The 22,055-nt window shown below is 41.0% G+C and overlaps 1 long non-coding RNA gene across 1 annotated transcript in view; it reads right to left on the reverse strand.

The window, feature by feature from the left end:
- Positions 1 to 1,060: 1,060 nt before the first annotated feature.
- The window catches only part of LOC135215141 (uncharacterized), a 27,782-nt gene continuing 6,787 nt past the window's right edge, over positions 1,061 to 22,055 (reverse strand). Inside the window, exon 3 of the long non-coding RNA XR_010314601.1 lies at positions 1,061 to 1,168. This is a non-coding gene — a long non-coding RNA (uncharacterized LOC135215141). The remainder of the gene's footprint in view (positions 1,169 to 22,055) is intronic.

A 22,055-nucleotide genomic window follows, 5' to 3' on the forward strand; every position in this document is an offset into this window, starting at 1 on the left:
TAGGATGATCACCAATGTTTTAGCTGGGATCTTATTTACCTGCTGTCTGGGACCATTTCTAATATTTTGTCTTCACTGAAATGCTACATCTCTCTATTATAAATTACTCCAATGCCATAACTGAAGTTTAGGTGGGTCATAATATCAACAGAGATTTCATATCATCTGTTTTAGGTTTCTAGATTAGATGATACAGTACTATTTTATCTAGAGAAAATCTGTTCATTCTAATGAAGATGCAACTCTTTCCTCTTGCTGTTTTAAGGAATCACATTGCTGGCAATGTTGTTTTGATGTGTATCAATTTGATGGATGTTCCCTGGTGTCCCTATCACTAGGTATCTAGGAATCAAAATTTTGAGCAGCAATCTCTCAGGAAGCACCCTAAATGGTAGATACATTAAAATTTATGATACCTAAATCACAGTTTACATAAAGGGCTTCTTGATTGTCAATAAAGATTTAAGTTTCCCACTGCTCATTTTCCTCATGGAATTTATTTTAATTTCTCTGTTTCTACAAAATCTAAATGTCCTTCATAAAATCTCTTAATCCATTGCCTGTGGGAACTGACAAAAGATGGAGGGCTAGTTAAAGAGAATCAATACTACATCAAATGCAGTAAAAAAATCTAAAGGTGTAAATAAGGGAAACCACAGCAGAGCCAAGTAGTAGTAGTTAGAACAACTGGACAGGAAGATAAGATAAAGCCTAGTAAAATATGAAAGTGGGATATGCAATAATGAGAGACAGCATACAGAAAGATATATAGATATGAACTGAGGGCAAAGAAATTCCTCTGGCTCAAGAGCCCTCTTACCTTTTTTTGTTTCGCTCGATCCACCTAAAATAGTCTGCAGCAAAACTATGACTTCAGTAGGGCATTCTTTTAATGACAGAACAACCAAACAGAGATCTTGTTACAGTTATCAGATTTATTTAATTTAGCCCATACATACTAGATTTAGATAGGAAGATAAAGTTAATATTTTACAAAATATAGCATAATAAAATATAAAATAAAATATACCAATAGACAAGGACAAAATCCAATACCTTACTGTCTGGAGAAACATTAACCAGTATGGTTGGTGATATCCATTTCTCTGCCCTATTAACTTCTCCACCAATAGCTACCTTTCCCTCTTTTAAGTATTCCTCCAGACGGCTGAAAATATTGATTAAGCATTCTGTAGCATTCAATAAAATCTTTTATTAGCTCAACAAAGAATTTCATACATTACACATTTTTCTTTATTTCAAACATTAAAGATTAAGTCAATTTTGAAATTTCACCAATGAATACAGTGTTGATAGTATGTTAACCCTTAAACGCCGAAGCGGTGTTTTAAAAATCGTCCACCGTATGCCGGCGGCGTTCGCAAGTGAGCGACGAAGCGGAAAAAAATGTTTTTTCAAAAAAATCACAGCACGCTTAGTTTTCAAGATTAAGAGTTCATTTTTGGCTCCTTTTTTTTTTGTCATTGCCTGAAGTTTAGTATGCAACCATCAGAAATGAAAAAAAAATATCTTATATATATACAGGCAGTCCCCGGGTTACGACGGGGGTTCCGTTCCGTTGAGGACGCGTCGTAAGCCGAAAAATCGTCGTAAGCCGGAACGACGCTTGGAAACTATGTCTTAAACTAATAAAAAGTTATAAAAACCTTACTTGTAATCCTTTGGTTGCACTACATGTTGTTTCCTGTAGTTTTGGATTGTACAACCTGGAGTTATTTCATAAAAGAAAAAGAATGCTGGTTCTTGAAGGTAAAAACTATTGTAATCCTCTGGTGACACTACATTCTTGAAGTTTTTATGTACAACCTGGAGTGATTTTGCAAAATCTTGAGGGCTACAAGAACAGCTGATTACTATTTACGTATCATATAGACTAATTAAAGTAAATGTATCTTTAAATAGGCTTATATATTAGTATCAACAAAACATTTCCTGCCATGAGTCAGAGAACGTTTAATGAAACGAACACTTCTCTGTCCTATCTGTTCAGAAAATAAACGTTACGTCAATCCCCGAGAACCATTCGTTGCCAAAGCGTCTCTCTCTCTCTCTCTCTCTCTGATCAAATTACAATGGAAACTTGAACATACGATTGCCCTAATATACGAATGTTTTTGAGATATAACAGAAATTCTTTGCGAAAATACAAGCTTTGATATACAACGAAATATTTGAGATACGATTTTGCGATGAGTGTTAGTTGTATAGGCGACCGATAAATGGCGTTCAGTCTGTTTGTTTGTTGGTGCTGCATGTTAACACGTCGTTGTTTAGTTCGTTGTATTTGCGCCTATTTTTCGTGTTATTTTGTCTATTTTATTATTAACCATGGGTCTCAAAGCTAAAGACAAAGCAGGTGATAAGAAAAAAACCCAAGAAAATGATTTCGATGGAAGCAAAACATGAAATTATAGCAAAGCATGAACGTGGCGTTCGTATCGTCGATTTGGCAAACTAGTATGGTCGAAATCCTTCACAATATCCACGATCATCAAGCAGAAGGAAGCTATAAAAACCCCCGAGACCATTGTTGCCAAAGCGTCTCTCTCTCTCTCTCTCTCTCTCTCTCTCTCTCTGATCAAATTACGTACTGGATAATGTCTCTCTTTGGATACTTCGATTTTGCCAAATATTGAGGGCTACAAGAACAGTTGATTACTATTTTCGTATCATATAGACTAATTAAAGTAAACGTATCTTTAAATAGGCTTATATTATTAGTATCAACAAAACATTTACTGGCATGAGTCAGAGGCCGTTTAACGAAACGAACACTTCTCTGTCCTTAACTCGGAGCGTCGGAAGACGCCTGCCCTCTCTCTCTCTCTCTCTCTCTCTCTCTCTCTCTCTCTCTCTCTCTCTCTCTCTCTCTCTCTCTCTCTGATCAAATTACTGGATAATGTCTCTCTTTGGATACTTGGAATTTGCGTTGTAATCTAACCAGAAACTTCGTTTTGTTATTATTACTGGAAACAAGCAATGATTTTTTCATTATTTGCGCTTTTGGTCTGTTATATGTAAACTAGTATGTATTCATTCGCTCGGAAACTAGTTCCGCATATGAGGCGTCACTAAAAAACATAGAAAAATACAACATAAAAAGTGTCGAAAATCATCATAATCTCAAAATTTTTGTTGTAATCTAACCAGAAACTTATTTTTATTAATATACTGTGCTAAACTATAAAGGATTTTTATCATAGTATGCGTTTTTTAAAAGCGTCGTTAACTCGGAGCGTTGGAAGACGCCTCTCTCTCTCTCTCTCTCTCTCTCTCTCTCTCTCTCTCTCTCTCTCTCTCTCTCTCTCTCTCTCTCTCTGATCAAATTACTGGATAATGTCTCTTTGGATACTTTTGGGGAATTTGCGTTGTAATTCTAACCAGAAACTTAGTTTTGTTATTATTACTGGAAACAAGCAATGATTTTTTCATTATTAGCGCTTTTGGACTGTTATATGTAAACTAGTATGTATTCATTCGCTCGGAAACTAGTTCCGCATATGAGGCGTCACTAAAAAAACATAGAAAAATACAACATAAAAAGTGTCGAAAATCATCATAATCTCAAAATTTTTGTTGTAATCTAACCAGAAACTTATTTTTATTAATATACTGTGCTAAACTATAAAGGATTTTTATCATAGTATGCGTTTTTTAAAAGCGTCGTTAACTCGGAGCGTCGGAAGCGTCAGCGTCGTAACCTCGGAACAAGCGTCGTAACCCAGGACGGATTTTTCCATTGAATATTTAAGAAAGAGCGTCGTAACCTCGGAACGTCGTAAGCCGGAACCGTCGTAACCCGGGGACCGCCTGTAAATACTATTGGGATATATGACAGCGCAAAAAATAAATTTCATATACAGGCAGTCCCCGGGTTACGACGGTGTTGGCTTACGACGTTCCGAGGTTACGACGCTTGTCAATAGATGTTATTTCCAGGGTTACAATGCAGTTCCAGGGTTACGACGCCACAACGCTCATCTGGGAGATGAAATATGACACCAAAAATCCAAAATAATCAATATTTGAAGGTTTTTTGATGGAAAAATGCCATAAGAATGCAGTTTACAGAGTTTTCAATGCACCAAAGCATTAAAAGTAAGGTTTTCTTAGGATTTTTGACGATGTTCCGGCTTATGACGATTTTCAGCTTACAACGTGTCTCAAGAACGGAACCCGCATCGTAACCCGTGGATGCCTGTAATTGTATACAAATCGAGCTGTGAACAAAACGGTTAAAGCTAAGGAGTTAAATTTTTTTCGTTGTATTGTACACTAAATTGCGATCATTTTAGTATGTAACACATTGTAAAACAATCAAGGCAACACAGAGAAAATATTATCACAAAATGATGCATGAATTCATAACGCGTGGACATAAAAAAAGCGGTTTTCAAAAATTCACCATAAATCGAAATATTGTGCTAGAGACTTCCTGTTTGTTGCAAAATGAAGGTAATTGATTGAATATTACTAGACAGTAAGTGTTGTAGCTTACAATTTTTGTTTTCGACCATTTCGGTCGAGTTAAAGATGATGACCTAAGGACTAATTTATTCTATTTATCGTTATTTACATGAAAATATTTCAAAACTGATAAAAGCTACAAACCATAGGTTGTTTTTAGTTGTATTCTACATGAAATTGCACACATTTTCACATATAAAACTTTATGTAACGGAATTTAAAATTGTGCAAACGTTACGACAATCGGGACGACAAAATTTAAGATTTTTTTAAGAGTTACCGCGCGGATGTAAGGAAAAAGTTTATTTCATAAATTCACCATAAATCGAAATATGTGCTAAAGACTTCCAATTTGTTGCAAAATCAAGGTAAATGATTGAATATTACTAAAATGTAATAGTTTTAGCTTACAATTGCGTTTTTCTACCATTTCGGTCAAATCAAAGTTGATCAAAGGTTGGAATTTGGCACTTATCGTTTATATGAAAATATTTCAAAACTGATAAAAGCTACAACCATGAGTTGTTTATTGTTGTATTCTTCATGAAATTGCACACATTTTCATATATAAAACTTTATGTAAGGGCTAATTTAAAATGGTGCAAACATTACAACAATCGGACAAAAACATTTATGATTTTTTCAGATGAGTCACCGTGCGGATGTAAGGAAAGTTTTTTTAATAAATCACATAAATCGAAATATTGTGCTAGAGACTTCCAATTTGTTGCAAAATGAAGGTAAATGATTGAATATTACTAGAATATAAGTTTTAGTTTTACAATTGCGTTTTTCGACCATTCGGTAGAGTCAAAGTTGACAAGGTTGAAATTTTGGCACTTATTGTTATTTATAGAAAATATTTCAAAAACTGATAAAAGCTACAACCATGTGGAGTTATTTTTAATTGTATTCTACATAAAATTGCGCACATTTTCATATATAATACTCCATGTAACGGCTAATATAAAATGGTGCAAAAAATTATCTCAAAGTGACAAAATAAATTCTGAGATGTGTCGCTGATACTTTTTAGTGTGAGAAGAAAGAAATTCACCCTTGCTTGCCTGGGTAACGATTGTAAACAAAACAAACGCCTTGATCCGTGAGCTCTCAGCATCCCCCAAGGCACATGATTCAAAAGTTTTCGCCTAGTAGGCCTATAAGTATTTTTCCGCAAATTTTTAAAAAAACTTTTTTATATCGACGTACCATAAGTCCAATCGGCACCCAACAGACAATTTATATCAACGTTTAATACGTCCAATCATCGTTAAAGGGTTAATTGTGATTTCCTTTTTCAAATAGACGTATTCATAATTGTGTCCTGGCCACCTGGGATAGATTTGGTGTGCTCTTTTTCACACATTTCATGTCTAATCTATAGAAAAAATATCCTGCCAACAAACAAACAGAATGGGAAATTAATCAATCGCTATAATTAATGTCAACATATCTGGACCAAGTAAGGAGCAAATCTGGTACATTTTGAAAAGGCATAAGCTACAGACAGACGAAGGCTCTGACAACCTCTTTCTCAGGGGCAAAGAAAAAGGTCAGTCGCTCTAGGGGAAAACACAATTCTTCACCGTATTATGCTCGGTCAAGTGCCTACCATGCAAAAGAAGTAAACTCAAAATATAGTAAAAATTAGTAAGCTAATCCACACCTTTTGAACAGACACAGCTTGAAGAACTGACAAAATTGTAAACATTCAACTACATCTGGTGGGAAAATAAGTGATTATCAACAGTCCATCTGGGTCAGCCAAGCATTATTCTTTTGTTGTTTAGTTTGAATGCCAATCATATCTCATAGAAACTTTAACAGTAGGTAGGATTCACCCTAAATACAGTGGTGCCTCGAGATACGAAATTAATCCATTCCGAGGCGGCTTTTGTATCCATGAGCTTTTCGTATCTTGAACCGCATTTTACATGTAAAATGGCTAATCCGTTCCAAGCCCTACAAAAACACCCCAGTAAAAACAATGAAATACTACAACAATTTGGATCATTCAATACCTAACTTAATACGTACTAGTACTAATATGTACGTATACAGTGGACCCCAGTATTCGCGTTCTCCAGATTTGCGGACTCACACATTCGCGGACTTCTCTCGGGAAAGTTTCCCTGCATCATTCGCGGAAAATTCGCGCATTCGCGGTATTTTTCTATGGTAAATATCCACAAATTCCTGTTTTTTTTAATGAATTTCATCATAAAATGCACAATCGTGATAAAACTAATTAAAAAACCATGTATGAAAATTTTTAGTGGGTTTTCTTGAGTTTTAACTAACAAAATAGGCTGTTTTTAGCATTTTTTTATAGGGGTTCTAAACATTCGCGGGGTTCTAAAACTATTCACGGGGGGGTCTGGTACGCATACCCCCCCAAACACGGGGGGACCACTGTACCTGTAAATAAAGTGTATTAGTGTACGTGGTATACAAGAAATACTATACGTACATACATACGTATGTAGTAAAATGTGGAACCTTACCTTTCGAGTGAAGCTATCTCCGAAAGTGGCGACAGAGGAGGAGGACAAACTGCAGAAAACTTCTTATAGTCCATACACTTAACTTTACGAAACACATTAAAAAATGTCAGGAAACATAAACTAAACTTTACGAAACACATTAACAAAAGTGTAACACTTAACTTTACAAAAAACTTTAAACTAAATTTTTTCTTTTCTTTTTTTTTATTTTTACATCTTTTTTTACTTTTTAATACTTTACAATTTTTTTTTTTTACAAAATTTCAATTTCACCACCTCTTTCAACTTTCTGTTTTTTTTTTTTCATTGTATCAATTGGATCTTCCTTTTGCTTCTCCTGCTAGTACTAAAGGCCTCATTTAAAAAATAACTATCCAAGGAAAATTGCTTCTGCCTGCTTTTCAAAATGCTCCTGAAACGACTCAGGCAAACGTCATCGAACTGTGCAAGCATACAACCTGTGTAAGCCTTTTCGGGGTGTCTCTTTTCTACAAATGATTGCACCTTATGAAAAGCAGCTAGAGCATCCTTAATTTCTGCCGTGTCATAGGGCCGTCCTCCTCCTCCTCGCCGCTGCTAGAGAACTCATCCCTCGAAGTCTTGGGCGGATACGGCATCAGGCCAGAGTTTCCTCTACGAAAAATTCAAGGTTCGCCTCGAAAACCTCCTGCCAAGCTTGGTGGCAATGAGTCGGATGCATATCACAACATCGAAATGCTCCTTCTAAAATCAAAATTCACAAAGGTGAGGTTTGTGGTATCGGTGATGTAGAAACATCTCTTGAAAAGATGTTTTGTATATAGCTCCTTGAAGTTCGATATCACTTGCTGGTCCATGGGCTGGAGGAGAGGGGTGGTGTTAGGCGGAAGATAAAGAACCTTGATAAAAGAATATTCCGCTAGGATACCTTCCTTGAGGCCAGGAGGGTGAGCAGGGGCATTGTCCAACAACAGCAGATATTTCAGAGGGAGGCACTTCTCTTCCAAGAATTTCTTCACTGTCGGGCCGAAACACAGATTTACCCACTCCGTGAACAAAAGTCTTGTTACCCAGGCTTTCGCATTAACCCTCCACATCACTGGAAGAAGCCTTTCTCCTTAAGCATCCTTTGTGGGAGGCCACTTGAACGGCTCGAGGAGTCTCCGAATGATACACCAGTAGGGGCTTCACCTTGCAATCCCCACTGGCGTTCGAACATAGTGCAAGCGTAAGCCTATCTTTCATAGGCTTATGCCGGGTAGCTTCTTCTCTTCCTGCGTGATGTACGTCCGGCGAGGCATTTTTTTCCAAAAAAGGCCAGTCTCATCACAGTTGAAGACTTGCTGAGAATTGTTGCCTTCCTTGATTGTCATCTCGTCAAACGTCTTAATAAAGGCTTCGGCCACTTTCGTGTCTGAGCTGGCTGTCTCCCCATGCTGCACCACCGAATGGATGCCAGTCCGTTTACAGAATTTTTTGAACCACCCATGAGAAGCCTGAAGTCTGGGGTTGGCGTCGATGTCCTTGTCCTTAGTCTTTGGCCTGGGCACCTGGGCAATCAAATCGACGAAAATAGCGCTGGTCCTTCTGGCAGATTTGCCATTCCCAAGAGGGAATGGCAACAACAAAATTACATTGGCTCAAGCATAAGCCAAGCCTACTTGATGGGATGTAATACTACAGGAAATTCAATCATTCCCCACCCTAATTATATAGGACAAACCTCACACAATACCAAAAGTCCTATACTCAGAATGAGTCTGCCCCATGGAATAGGCCTGCCCTGATGGATAGTTCCACTCTTAAGGTATTGATGTGCATCTATCCCATTGACATCCATTTGGTCCAAACATAATAAGGTAGTTGATCCTAACACACTTCCCAATATGAGCTTCAGATAAACCCCAAACCCCAATCTCAGCTATGATACCTATTTCAAATTTATCAGCTCACAAGAATTTTACAAAAGTGGTACATTCCACATGATTTAGCCAAAATTAATAATTTACATTAACCCTCTAACGACGAAAATTGTCTGCCGAGATTTGGAGGTTATTAAAGGACGATGAAAAAAAAGTTTTTAAAAAAATTTGTGGAAAAATAGTTATAGGCCTACTAGGCGAAAACTTTTGAATCACGCTGGGAGTTCACGGATCAAGCTTTTTTTGTTTTGTTTTTACAATCGTTATCCAGGCGCACAAGCGCGAATTTCTCTCTTCTCGCACTAAAAAAGAATCAGCGACACATCTCGGAAATTATTTTGTCACTTTGACATAATTTTTCCACCATTTTATATTAGCAGTTACATAGAGTTTTATATATGAAAAAGTGCGAACTTTCATGTAGAATACAACAGCAAACAACTCATGGTTGTAGCTTTTATTAGTTTTGAAATATTTTCATATAAATAACGATAAATGCCAAAATTTCAACCTTCGGTCAAATTTTACTCTACCGAAATGGTCGAAAAACGCAATTGTAAGCTAAAATTCTTATATTCTGGTAATATTCAATCATTTACCTTCATTTTACAACAAATTGAAAGTCTCTAGCACAATATTTTGATTTATGGTGAATTTATGGAAAAAAAACTTTTTCCTTACGTCCGCGCAGTACTCTTCCGAAAAAATCATAAATTTTTTCGTACGATTGTCGTAATTTTTGTACAGTTTATGTTAGCCGTTACATAAAGTTTCATATATGGAAATGTGCACAATTTCATGTAGAATACAACAAAAAACTACTCATAGCTGTAGCTTTTATCAGTTTTGAAATATTTTTCATATAAATAACGATAAGTGCCAAAATTTCAACCTTCGGTCAACTTTGACTCGACCGAAATGGTAAAAAACCGCAATTGTAAGCTAAAACTCTTATATTCTAGTAATACTGAATCATTTACCTACATTTTGCACAAACGGGAAGTCTCTAGCACAATATTTTGATTTATGGTGAAATTTGGAAAAAAAACAAAAAAAACTTTTTCCTTACGTCCCCGCGGGTAACAACTGAAAAAATCATAAATTTTTTCGTCCGATTGTCGTAACGTATGCAGTTTTATATTAGCCCTTAAATAAAGTTTTATATATGAAAATGTGCACAATTTCATGTAGAATACAACAATAAACAACCCATGGTTGTAGCTTTTATCAGTTTTTGAAATATTTTCAAAATTTCAATCTTCGGCCAACTACTCCACCGAAATGGTCGAAAAATGCAATTGTAAGCTAAAACTCTTACATTCTAGTAATATTCAATCATTTACCTTTATTTTGCAAACAATTAAGAGTTTCTAACACAATATTTCGAATTATGGTGAATTTACAAAAAAAAAAAACAAAAAAAAAAAACATTTTTCCTTATGTCTGCGCGGTAAACCCTTCCCCCCCCCCCCCCCCGAAAAAAAAATTGATATTGTTAAGGGGACCGTCCGCTATGATGTCTATTTTTTTTATTTATTACGCAAAATACATAATTTTCATATATGTTTTAGATATATATATACCTTCATCATATAAAAGTTTCAAGTCATTTGATCAAAAACTTTTCGTTTTATTAGCAAAAATCATGATTTAAAAAAAAATAATTGGTAGAGTTTTCTCCGCTAATATGACATCAGTTGTATTGAAAATCATACCATAAAAACTTCTTCATATACGGAACAATTTTGTGTGACAGAATTTTTTTTTTATTTTTTAATTTTTTTATTTTTTTTTTTTATGAATTTTTTTTCTTTTTTTTTAGTCTAGACACTCAAAAAATTCTAAAAAAAAAAAAGAAAAAAAGAAATCAAAATTCTGCCACACAGAATTATGGGATTTTTATTCCTCTTTCCAATGATATCTTTCTCCCTAAAATTGGATAATAAAGGGATTTTTGACGTAAGGAAAAATCTATTTCTGGGCGATTGGCTCGTGTCGCCAGCGAAATATCCTTTAATCTATTATTTCTAGGGTAAATGTACTAACACATACAGAGAATAAATAAAATAAAGAAAAAAAAAGGTTCCAGTATAAACCTGACTCGCTCACCCTCACTAAGAGGGTGTCGGTATGAACACTAGGCGAGTGAGACCACTACCACGAGCCAAAAGCAATAGAAATCTCCCACTACAAAAACCCTCCATGAGGGGAGCCGCCGACCACAGAGTGAGCAGCTCGTACTACTACTACTCCATCCCATGCTGCCGAATGCTGCGCCTCTGGTGGCCATCCTGAAGTTAGCAGACAATCTTGGGTGGGGAGAAGGGAGGGTGGGTTAGGGTGGGATTTCGCTGGCGACACGAGCCAATCGCCCAGAAATAGATTTTTCCTTACGTCAAAATCCCTTTTCTGGGCTCAGCTCGTGTCGCTGCGTGAAATCGTACCAGAGAAATAGCACAAGATTGTAAAAAAACAGTAATAAAACATAAATCAGAATAGGTCTCAAATAAAAGAAAAAAAAAAAAAAAATAAATCTAAAAAGAATAATTGCTAAAAAGATACATATACACAGTGATACAAAAATAGAAATATGCTTAAATTACATTAGTTCTAATCATGTTACTTAATATAAGGTAATTTACATATATACAGAGGTAAATGGCTTATATGTATCAAAATGGCTCTGTGTAAAGGCATGTATCAAAAAATATTATAGCAATTAATATAATCAAATGAACAAATTAATTCACAATGCTAATATATAAAGGCAATGTATATTGACTTAATATACAAAACCCGTAACCATTATAAATAAGATGTATCCCCTAGCATAAAAATAAGGGGGCGGTAACATCCATGAGATCAATATCTATAATCATCTGTGAGTGTCCCTAGCAAAAAAAAAAAGGGGCGGGGGCACCCACTACATCATCATAAAAGCAGCTAAGACACAAGGTGACTGTAAATGAACAAGGCAGGAATAGACGAACTGTTGGGTGAGGCAGGTAGAAAGGAGGACTGAATCTTCTACTACAGATTAGCTAGAGTCAGGGGAAACTATGTTACCCGCTGCTACTGCTGAAAATTTCAGAGCTTCCAAGGACTTAAGGTAATGACGTTTGACACTGTCGGCGATTTCCATCCGGTATACTTTTCAACTCATCGAAGTTCATATGTGGAAATAATTAATTGAGGTGGCTACTGCCCTGACATCATGTGCTTTCGGGAAAGAGTCAGGATTGGCTTGCTTAATAAAGTACAGGATTTGTTTGCCTGATGCCTTTAATGGATAAAGTTCCACCTTTTTCCCTCTTAAAGAGGGGACCCGATGAGGATGAGGAGGGTCCTGGACAGAAAGGCTCGTAAGGTTGAAAACTGGGCAAAAGAGATACATCTTGTGGAAGGGGTAGTACCTTCCAAGGTTCCCACCTCATCAAAGGATCTTCATTCTTTTGCTAAAAAGCTACGTTCCGGAGAAAGTAGGACTTCCCCTGTGGGAAGGAATTGAATATGATCCGGATCTCTGGATAAAAGCCGACAGTTCTGAAATTCTTGCTCCTGAAGCTAAGCTTAATAAAAAATAGGGTTTTTCTTTTGGGTTTTTGTTTTTTCTTAAGAGCATTATAAACGAGCATGTGTCATTATCGGTTTCTGAAGCCAGTTTTAGAACATCGTTTAAGAACCATGAAACTGACGTAGGCCTTACAGAAGGTCTAAGTCTAGCACATGCCTTAGGAATAGACGAGAAGTAGGAATCCGTCAAGTCTATGTTGAACCCAAATTGAAATATCTTTTTCAAGGCTGACTTGTTTGTCGTAATCGTGCTAGCTGCTAAACCTTTTCAAATAAGGATCTGAAAAAGGATATAGCTGAATTAACTGTCATGATTCTAATATCTGATTCTCTCAGGAAGATTACTAACTTTTTGACAGCAGCATCATACTGTCTCAAAGTTGAATCCCTTTTTCATCGGATTCCAAGAAGAGTATATTCTGCGGGTCAATATTCGCATCTCTTTTTGCCGGCAAACTTCATGAAATCCATAAAGTTAGGGTTTTGTTTTTAGAATCCCTGAGAAGCGAACACAGTCTTCGTTTGTACTGACTGGGAGAGCCTGGGATTGGGGATCCGAAGAGGGCGAAGGCCCAGTTCCAGAATTAGGGGATACCAATTGCTCTTCGGCCAGTCTGGGGCTACTAGAGCCACTTGACCCTGAATGTCCTGAGTTGTTTAAAACTTAAAATTTCATGAGAAGATTCACTGGAGGGAAGACATAAAACTTCTTCCAGTTGTTCCAGTCTAGAGCCAGGGCGTCCGTGGCATAGGCAGAGGGTCCAGGTTGGGGGCTACATAACACGGCAGTTTGTGGTTCGCTTGAGATGCGAAGAGATCCACCTGTAGCCCTGGAACTCTCTGAAGGATCCATTGGAACGAACCGTTGTCCAGTGACCATTCCGACTCTAGGGGCATGATCGGGATAGCGCGTCTGCTATGACGTTTCTCACTCCAGCTATGTGAGTGGAGGAGAGATGCCAACTGAACTTGTCTGCCAGGGAGAAGATGGCTACCATGACATGATTTAGATGACGTGACTTGGAGCCTCCTCTGTTTATACAATGTACTACCACTGCGCTGTCCAGGACTAGCATTATGTGGGAGTATTTGGTGGGCGCAACCTTTTTAGAGTCAAGAACACTGCCATTGCCTCCAGTACGTGTATATGGAACTGATGGAAACTGAGGTGACCAAGTTCCTTGAACCTTTTTGACCTGGGAATACCCTCCCCAACCGCTTAAGGACGCGTACTGGTGTGGATGGTGATCCCTGGTGGAGGGAACTGAAGGGGTACTGAACACTGACAAATTCTTGACTTGCGCCCACGGCCGAAGCCGATTTCTTTAGGATCCGAGGGACTGAGGATAGTTTGTCCCTGGACCTGACATTTGCTCGTGAGCGCCAGATTCTGGTTAGGTCTTTCAGTTTGGGCTTTCATTAAGACGTTCGTCACTGATGCAAAACTGGAGAGAACCCAGGATCCTTTCCTGAGTCCTCCTTGACGCCAGTTTGTGACTTAGAAATTGCTTGACTGACTTCGCTATTTCTTTCCTTTTGGTTGATGGAATCGACAGAGTATGGGAGGATAGATTCCATTGAATGCCCAGCCACTGAAAGTTTGACTCTGGAGTGAGTCTTGACTTGTCCTGTTTATCTTGAATCCTAGATATTCCAGGAAACTGAATCACTTTCAGTGTAGCTCGTTGCATTCCTCGACTGTGAAGCCCAGATCAACCAATCGTCGAGATACGCTACTACCATAATCCCTGTATCTGAGTTGTTGCACTACCACTTCCGCTAACTTCGTGAACACCTGGGTGCCACGTTGAGTCCGAAGGGAACTACCTTGAAGGAGAATGTCTGGTCTCCTATCTTGAAAACCCAGATACGGACGGAAGTGTCTTGCAATAGGGATATGATAGTAGGCGTCTGTAAGATCGATAGAGGTGGGTGACGGCCCCACGGAGAAAGTAAGGTCCGCGCACCTGCGAGATCGTGAGCATCTTGAACTTGTCGCAGCGGATGGCTAAGTTTAAGCGGGACAAGTCTAAGATTACCCTTCTTTTTTGTGAGCCTTTCTTTGGCACGCTGAACAAGCGACCTTGAAATTTTAATCTCTTGACTCTCGCTATAGCTCCTTTCTGAAGGAGGTCCTCTGCGTACTCTGTCAAATTCCTTGGCGAAGGGAAGTTGACGGGAAAAGGTCTGGATGGAGGTGGGTTCGTCAACCAGCTCCAAGCCCAGGAGGCCTTTTGATACTATGCTCTGAGCCCATTCGCTGAAGTTCCACCGGTGGCGAAAGTGAAACAGCCTCCCTCCTACCTGAAGTTCTTATTGGTTCTGGTAACCACCTCGGCCTCCTCTGAAGTGCTTTTCCCCTATTAAAGGGGCCTCCCGATCCTCTCCCACGAAAGGAACGCTTACCTCTGCCTCCCTTACCCGAGCGGTCTATATTCTGTGAAGCTTGACTCTCGAAGGCTTGATTGTAAGCTGGAGAGATGGCGTAAGAGGTGGAGGGCTGAGGCTGAGGGGATATCATAAATTGGCTGTGATTGATTGCTTTAGAAGTGGAAGGTTGGGCTGTTTGCACTAAGGGCACCGCTGGAACCTGCTGAGGAAAGCGTGGCTGCTTTTTCTGGTAAGGTTGGAACGCCTGGGTTTCCTCTGCCCTTACCTTTAGCTGTTAGGTCTTGCCTCCTCTTAGCCGTAAGGCCCCAACGGTCCTTAAGGCTCTGGTTGAGCCTCGTTAGCCTTCCTGGACTGGACTTCCTTCACCATAGCTTCTGGGAAGAGATCTGCTCCCCAGATGTTAGACGAGAGTAACCTATTCGGCTCATGCCGAATGGTTGCCTCTTGTAGGACATGCTTCCTACAATTCGTTCTAGCAGTGGCAAACTCAAACATATCGACTGTACCGTTTGAGTCAGGGATTTGGTCATGAGCTTAAAAAGCGGGGTTCCTGAGCCATAGGCTATGGTTGCTACCTCGGTCATAGCCATAGAGTTAATTGGTCTGGCTAATCGCGATTTCGACGTCAAATTCAGCCTGAATAAGGGCTATCTGGGAGCCTGGGTAGCTTTTCACCAAACTGCTCCATAGCACAGTCCGGTTTGAGTTTGCCAGCTGAGAAGGTGTTCGGCAAGTTTCTTTACAATCTCCGACTGAGGGGAGTAACGGAGATGTGGGATCTGCTTCCTTCCAATTGAGGCATGGGTTTCCCCCCCTTCTGGGACCGCTGGGATGGTAGACCTCGCGATCTTTGTCAGGAATGGGAGCGGGGTACTCTCATCCATTGTGAAAATGGTAAAGGGACTCTTAAAAGGTTGTATCTTGGTATTAGAACAAGCCATGTCCTCTAAACACCTGAGCCATTCTCTCTGAGCCTGGTCTTGTGAATAGAGGACTGTCTCCTTTGGTACCCTATCATCCCGAACCAATGGGGCTGAAGCTGTGAGCCTTGCGTAGCCTATGAACGGAGGCTGGAGGTCTTCCGGGTAGAACTCGAAGTCCTCTATCCTTCGAGTTCCAAATTCCGGTATATAAATGAGACCGTCTTGGAAGGGGGTTGCGTATGACGCTACTCTCCATGGGTTGTTCATCGAGAACGGAGGGTAGCGAGTCATACGGAGGAAGCTCTGAGTTCCACTTGTATTGGAAAGTGGGAGGAGAGGCTAGAGGGGCTTCTCTCAGGCCGGCTATAATGGAGTCTTGGAAGTAATCCTATCCGACAATCGAGAGATCATTTGTTCCATGCTACTCTTTAGGGACCCAACCAGGTCGCCCACCTGTTGCAACAGGCCAGCATTGGGGTCCAAAGCCGGAGCTGCTGCGGAGGTGGAGGGGTGGCTCTGAATCGGAACCAGGGGTAGCGGAACTGGTGACTCTGCCGGAGTACGAGACCTCTCTCTGGAGGATTTAGTCCTTGAGGACTTAGAGCCGGAGCTAGAAGCCTTAGACCTGTCTGCTCCGGGATTCCCAGCCGGAGACTTACGCGAGGAGGATGAAGCCGAAGTCGTCTTCTTAGACGACGACGACGTCTTAGTCAAGGATTTCACTGCTTGACCCTTGACCTTAGGTCTAACCGAAGCGGCAGGAGGAGTATACAATTCATTACCTGTAAAGCCTTGGAAGGATGGAGAGGTTACAGGAGTAGAAGAAACAGTTACGCCCAAGGGTGACCCTTGGGTGTCCACCTTACCTACCTCGACCAACAGGTCGTCTACACCTACCATAGGTTCCACATTAATATCTAAAGTCGCGACGTCCGTGGAGATATCCTGGTCTTGATCAGTTAATGAGGCAGCCAGCTGTTGCTGGATGAAGGCGATAGTCGGGGCCGCCTCTACTGGGTCGACGTATCCTGTCGCCTTGCCTCCGGGGAAGATTAATACCGCCAACCGTTTCTCTAGAATGTAGGGCATACCCTTGGCGGCGTTCTTCCCAAAACCGCCGACCCAGGCCCGCAGGGTTGCCAGTGCGGTATCCCTCCCTGCCGGCGCCTGGAAGAGAGGGCGTAGATTAGATTTAAGAATCACTTAAAACTAAAACTTAAAGTATAACTTAAACTTAGATGCCTTAAGTTAAAGTGAATGATGAAAACTTAAGCACTAAGACAGAAGCGGAGCAGCTACCGGAGATGGAATACTTACCCCGTCTAAAAAGCTGGCTCACCAGATCGTAACATATGGTACACGTCTCATGGTACCAGACCTGGATGTCCCCGTGCGGAGTCGCGCATGGAGCGTGGGACCGGCAAACTTCGTGTCCACATGGGTCCTGAAGTGTGGCGGCGCATCCCGGGTGCTCACAGTTGGTGGCCTGTAAGTGGGAAGACACATGAGTATCTTAAAGAATATCACTTACAGGCTAAGGACAAAGAAGAACTCCGTTGCATGCCGGAGCTCGGAAAAAACATTTTGGGCATAACCCCTCCCTGCTTCGCCTGAATAGGCTATAATCCCGGAGAGATCCGGTAAGACATGTAAGGGAGGGGGGATGGTTTTAAGGTCCTTAAGATAAACTTATAGTTAATCTAATAACACTTAAACCTAAAACTCAAACGAACCGGACCAAGTCCAGTGCGTAGCGGAGTGTAGTAACTCAGCAATACGGTAAGGTTAGCAGGGGACCCACTGTATGTTCCGGTCCACTCTACTGGGTGGACTAACAACTTTCCGCTGGATGCCAGGACTCCGGTAGGAAAGGAGCCCTAGTAAGGTGGGAAAGAGCGAGAAGAATATACAGGCTCGAGCTAAGCACGGAGCGACAAGGTAGCAACGGATGGGGGGAAAGGCCAGTACCCCCCAACACGTTACCACCCGGCCGGACCGAGAAGCCGGAGAGGTCGAGTCCAGTCTGGGTCTGTCCCGTCTCCTAGCCCCTCCGCCTGGGGGGAGAGAGGGAGGCAGGCTCGGGTATGGGGAGCGAGCATGGGCAGACCGACCCACCCTCCCCCGACTCTATGGAAGAGCGGGAGGGGGGGGAAGGTGACTGGGCAGGCGTCTGGCTGTCTCGTGATCACGTAGTGACCACGAGTAGGCGTGTACGACCAAAAAATAAGACAACTAAGCCTAGGCAAAATCAACTGATCAGAGAGATGCTATCGGGAAGCAACTGAACTGAAAAGCGTAGCTATATAGGCCCCTGGGCCACCAAAAACCAACTGATCAGAGAGCTGCTATAGGGAAGCAACCGAACTGATGAGCGGTAGTATAGGCTCAATGAGCCAGGCCCTAGGCTAAGCCAGACGCCTAACAACCTAACCATAACAAAATACAAAGTATAATTAAATAAAAATAAAAGAAAGAAAGCAATATAGTAGGAGAAAAAATCCAGGAGTGTACGACTAACCCGAAGGCAAGTCTACCACTCAAAGCTAGTCAAAGGCCGATACTAAGAGCCGGGACTAGGGTCTGGATAGAAGAAGCCTACATAAGGTAACAGACATGCATGCATGACAAAACCTGAGTAGACAGTAACCTAAGTAAAACGGATAACTAATATAGAGCTACGGTACAAAGGTAAGGGGATGTTCTAGGTATGGGAGACCAAGAACGAACCCACCACGAGGCAGAACCCTGCTGCCATGCTTCCGACCCAGAGATCGTATTTATACCTAAAAAACGGCAAATACTGTTTCAGGGCCGGAAAAAACCAACTAACCATAAATACTGAGTACTTAACTTAGCTGCTGCGATGCTGCACGCTCCATTATAGATAAATCCAACGAAAGGGCACAAAAAAAACACAGAGAGAAAATAGCAACGTGTGACTCGTGTGCGCTAACTGAAAAGGATGGCCACCAGAGGCGCAGCAGTCTGGCAGCATGGGATTGGAGTAGTAGTAGTACGAGCTGCTCACTCTGTGGGTCGGCTCCCCTCATGGAGGGTTTTTGTAGTGGGAGATTTCTATTGGCTTTGGCTCGTGGTAGTGGTCTCACTCTAGCCTAGTTCATACCGACACCCTCTTGGAGGGTGAGCGAGTCAGTTATACTGACCTTTTTCTTTATTTTATTTATTCTCTGGTATGTGTTAGTACATTTACCCTAGAAAATATAGATTAAAAGGATTAAAGATTTCGCGCAGCGACACGAGCTGAGCCCCAGAAAAAAATACCGGTAATGGACCGACATGCGCATAAGTATGTTTTTGAGTTATGAGCTCCCAAAGATTTGCTATGTAAATTTTCGCTTTTTTCTTACGAAAGTCAAAACAACATTATTATAATTACTTTATTTGTACTTTTATTGTTGATTTCTACATCAAGGATCGTGGTCCTACCCCTAAAAGTGTGTTAATACCCTCAGCGTGACACCAGATAATGATGTTGACGGCGAGACATGAGACAATGAGGGCAGCTGAAAACAATTAATTTTCGTCCGTGTTTTTCTTTCAGCACACTCCTGGCCTTCGCTAATTTTGCTAGCCATAGTTGCTGAGTAGCCTTCTTGATCTTATGTAACGTCGGCATTGCTATAAGTTCACTAAGAAGTTATAAAAACGTAAATAGCTAGTAACCAAACGCAAGTGCCAACGTGCGTGTAACTGCTTTGACGTCTGTGGCGTAACTGAGTCATTCTCCGAGTCTCGCCTATAAATAACCGCTCTGAGCAGCTCGCTTCTCACACAGTGTCACACAGTCACAGTACCTTTCATTGCTACCAGATGTATGAGAATTTCGAAGAAAATCTTAAAAAATCGCTGTATATATGCAAAAATAAACACGCAAAAACGATTCTGTCAAACTCAAGTCATACAGACGACGCAGTTACGATGACGTCATCATTTAAAAAAAAACCGCTATATCTTCATTATTTGTGAAAATAATTAGCTGAAAACTTCTGGAAAAGCATGCACGGCATGTTTCTGCATAGATACAAGTAATAACTCGATTCTTTATTTTTTCAAGTTGACATGTCATCCGCCATAGCGGACGGTCCCCTTAAGATACAATAAAGTTTGTTCATACTTACCTGGCAGATATATATATAGCTGTATTTCTCCGAAGTCCGACAGTATTTCAAAAACTCCCGGCACACGCAGTGGTCGGCCAGGTGGTTAGTACCCATTCCCGCCGCTGGGAGGCGGGTGTCAGGAACCATTCACCCATTTTCTATCAGATTTTCTATTCCCACTGTCTCCTGAGGGGAGGTGGGTGGGTACTTTGATTATATATATCTGCCAGGTAAGTATGAACAAACTTTATTGTATCTTAACAATATCATTTTGTTCATGAAACTTACCCGGCAGATATATATATAGTATAGCTGAATAATTTCCCACCTTTGGAGGTAGGGAGAGACAGAAAAAGGATTTTGGAAACACATACATGCAGATGATTGACATCTTGGTTCCTTACCTGTTAGCATAGTGACTTCGTGATTACTGTCACCAAAGTCTGCTATTGCTTTACTAGAGTCTCCAGCAAGGTAGTGACCTATGTAGCTGGTGAGTTCTAGATGATCTGTCAACGGGGGCGTGACCACAATGTGACTAGACCAATTTTTGACCATACTATGAGGGCAACAAAGCAAAAAAACCACCACCTGACCAGCCTAACAAAGTTAATTCCCACATTACTTAGGCTAAAGGAAAGGAAGTCCGCCTCAGGCGGCCGACCTTACACAACCATAATCCAATATAAATTTTTTTTTTTTTAAATCACCTACCCATTTTCTACAGGATAGGATGAGTACTACTTCCTGCTAACAAACAAAGTGTCTGCGGCGACGTACGGCGGGTCCCAGCGCATAGCAGTTCTCGGATGTCGTCTTCACATCCCGCAGGTAGTGTGAAGCGAACACCGAGTTGCTGCGCCAAAAGGTGGCACTCAGAATGTCATTGAGTGCCATGTTCTTTTGGAAGGCTACTGAGGTAGATATAACCCTTACTTCGTGGGCATTCACTTTTAACAGCTTCATATCACTGTCTTCGCAAGATGAGTGCGCCCTGCTAATGGTGTCCTCAAGAAGAATGCCAGGGCATTCTTCGACATAGGTAAATCTGGTCTCCTGACCCGAACACCACAAGTTGTTAGAAGGACCTCGACATTCCTTCGTTCTCCGCAAATAAAATTTTTAGAGCCCTGACAGGGCACAGGACTCTCTCTGGCTCCCGTCCAACTAAGTTCAGCCATACCCTTAATCTCAAAACTTTGGGCCAAGGGTTGGACGGATTCTCATTTTTAGCCAGAAATGTTGGGCTTAATGAGCAAACGGCATTATGTCCCTTAATCCAATATGCTTGCTAAAAGCTTGAATTTGCTAACCCTCTTCGCCGTCGCCAGAGCAGTTAGGAAGACAGCTTTCTTGGTAAGATCCTTAATGATGTATTTTGAAACGGTTCAAACCGACTGGACATTAGGAATTTAAGGACTACGTCCAAATTCCATGACAGCAGCTTAGGTTGAGGAATTCTTTGTAGTTTCGAAGGATCTTAATAGATCGTGAAGATCCTTGTCATCTGCCAAGTCAATTCCTCTATGTCTAAAGACGATACAGATAGCACACTTCTGTAGCCTTTGATTGTCGAGACTGCAAGCTTCAAGTCACTTTCTCAGGTAAAGTAAAAAGTCAGCTATTTGGCTCACAGAGGTTGTGGTAGAGGCAAATGCCCTTCCTTCTGCACCAACTCCTAAACGTAGCCCACTTTGATTGGTACACTGCAGAGAGGAAGCCCTTCTTGCATTGGCAATAGCTCTTGCCACAGGTCTTGAAAAACCCCTCGCTCTGGCAACTTTTGGATAGTCTGAACGCAGTTAGACTCAGTCGAGCGGTTTTGAGGTTTTTGTGGTACCTCTCGAAGTGGGGCTGTTTTGAGTAGATCTATCCTCGAAAGGCAGTGCCCTCGGGGAAGTCTACTAAGAAGGACATGACCTCTGTCGAACCATTCTTTTGCCGGCCAGTAAGGGGCGATTAGAGTCATTCTCGTCCCTTCTGAAGTCAGTGAATTTTTTCAATCACTTCTCCCAGGATCTTGAACGGGGGAAAGGCATACAGATCCATCCCTGTCCAGTCCCAGAGAAGGGCATCTATTGCTACTTCTCCCGGATCGAGCACCGGGGAGCAGTACAACGGAAGTCTCTTTGTTCTTGATGTCGCGAAGAC

The sequence above is a fragment of the Macrobrachium nipponense genome, chromosome 5, assembly GCF_015104395.2.
Source record: "Macrobrachium nipponense isolate FS-2020 chromosome 5, ASM1510439v2, whole genome shotgun sequence".
Lineage (NCBI taxonomy): Eukaryota > Metazoa > Arthropoda > Malacostraca > Decapoda > Palaemonidae > Macrobrachium > Macrobrachium nipponense.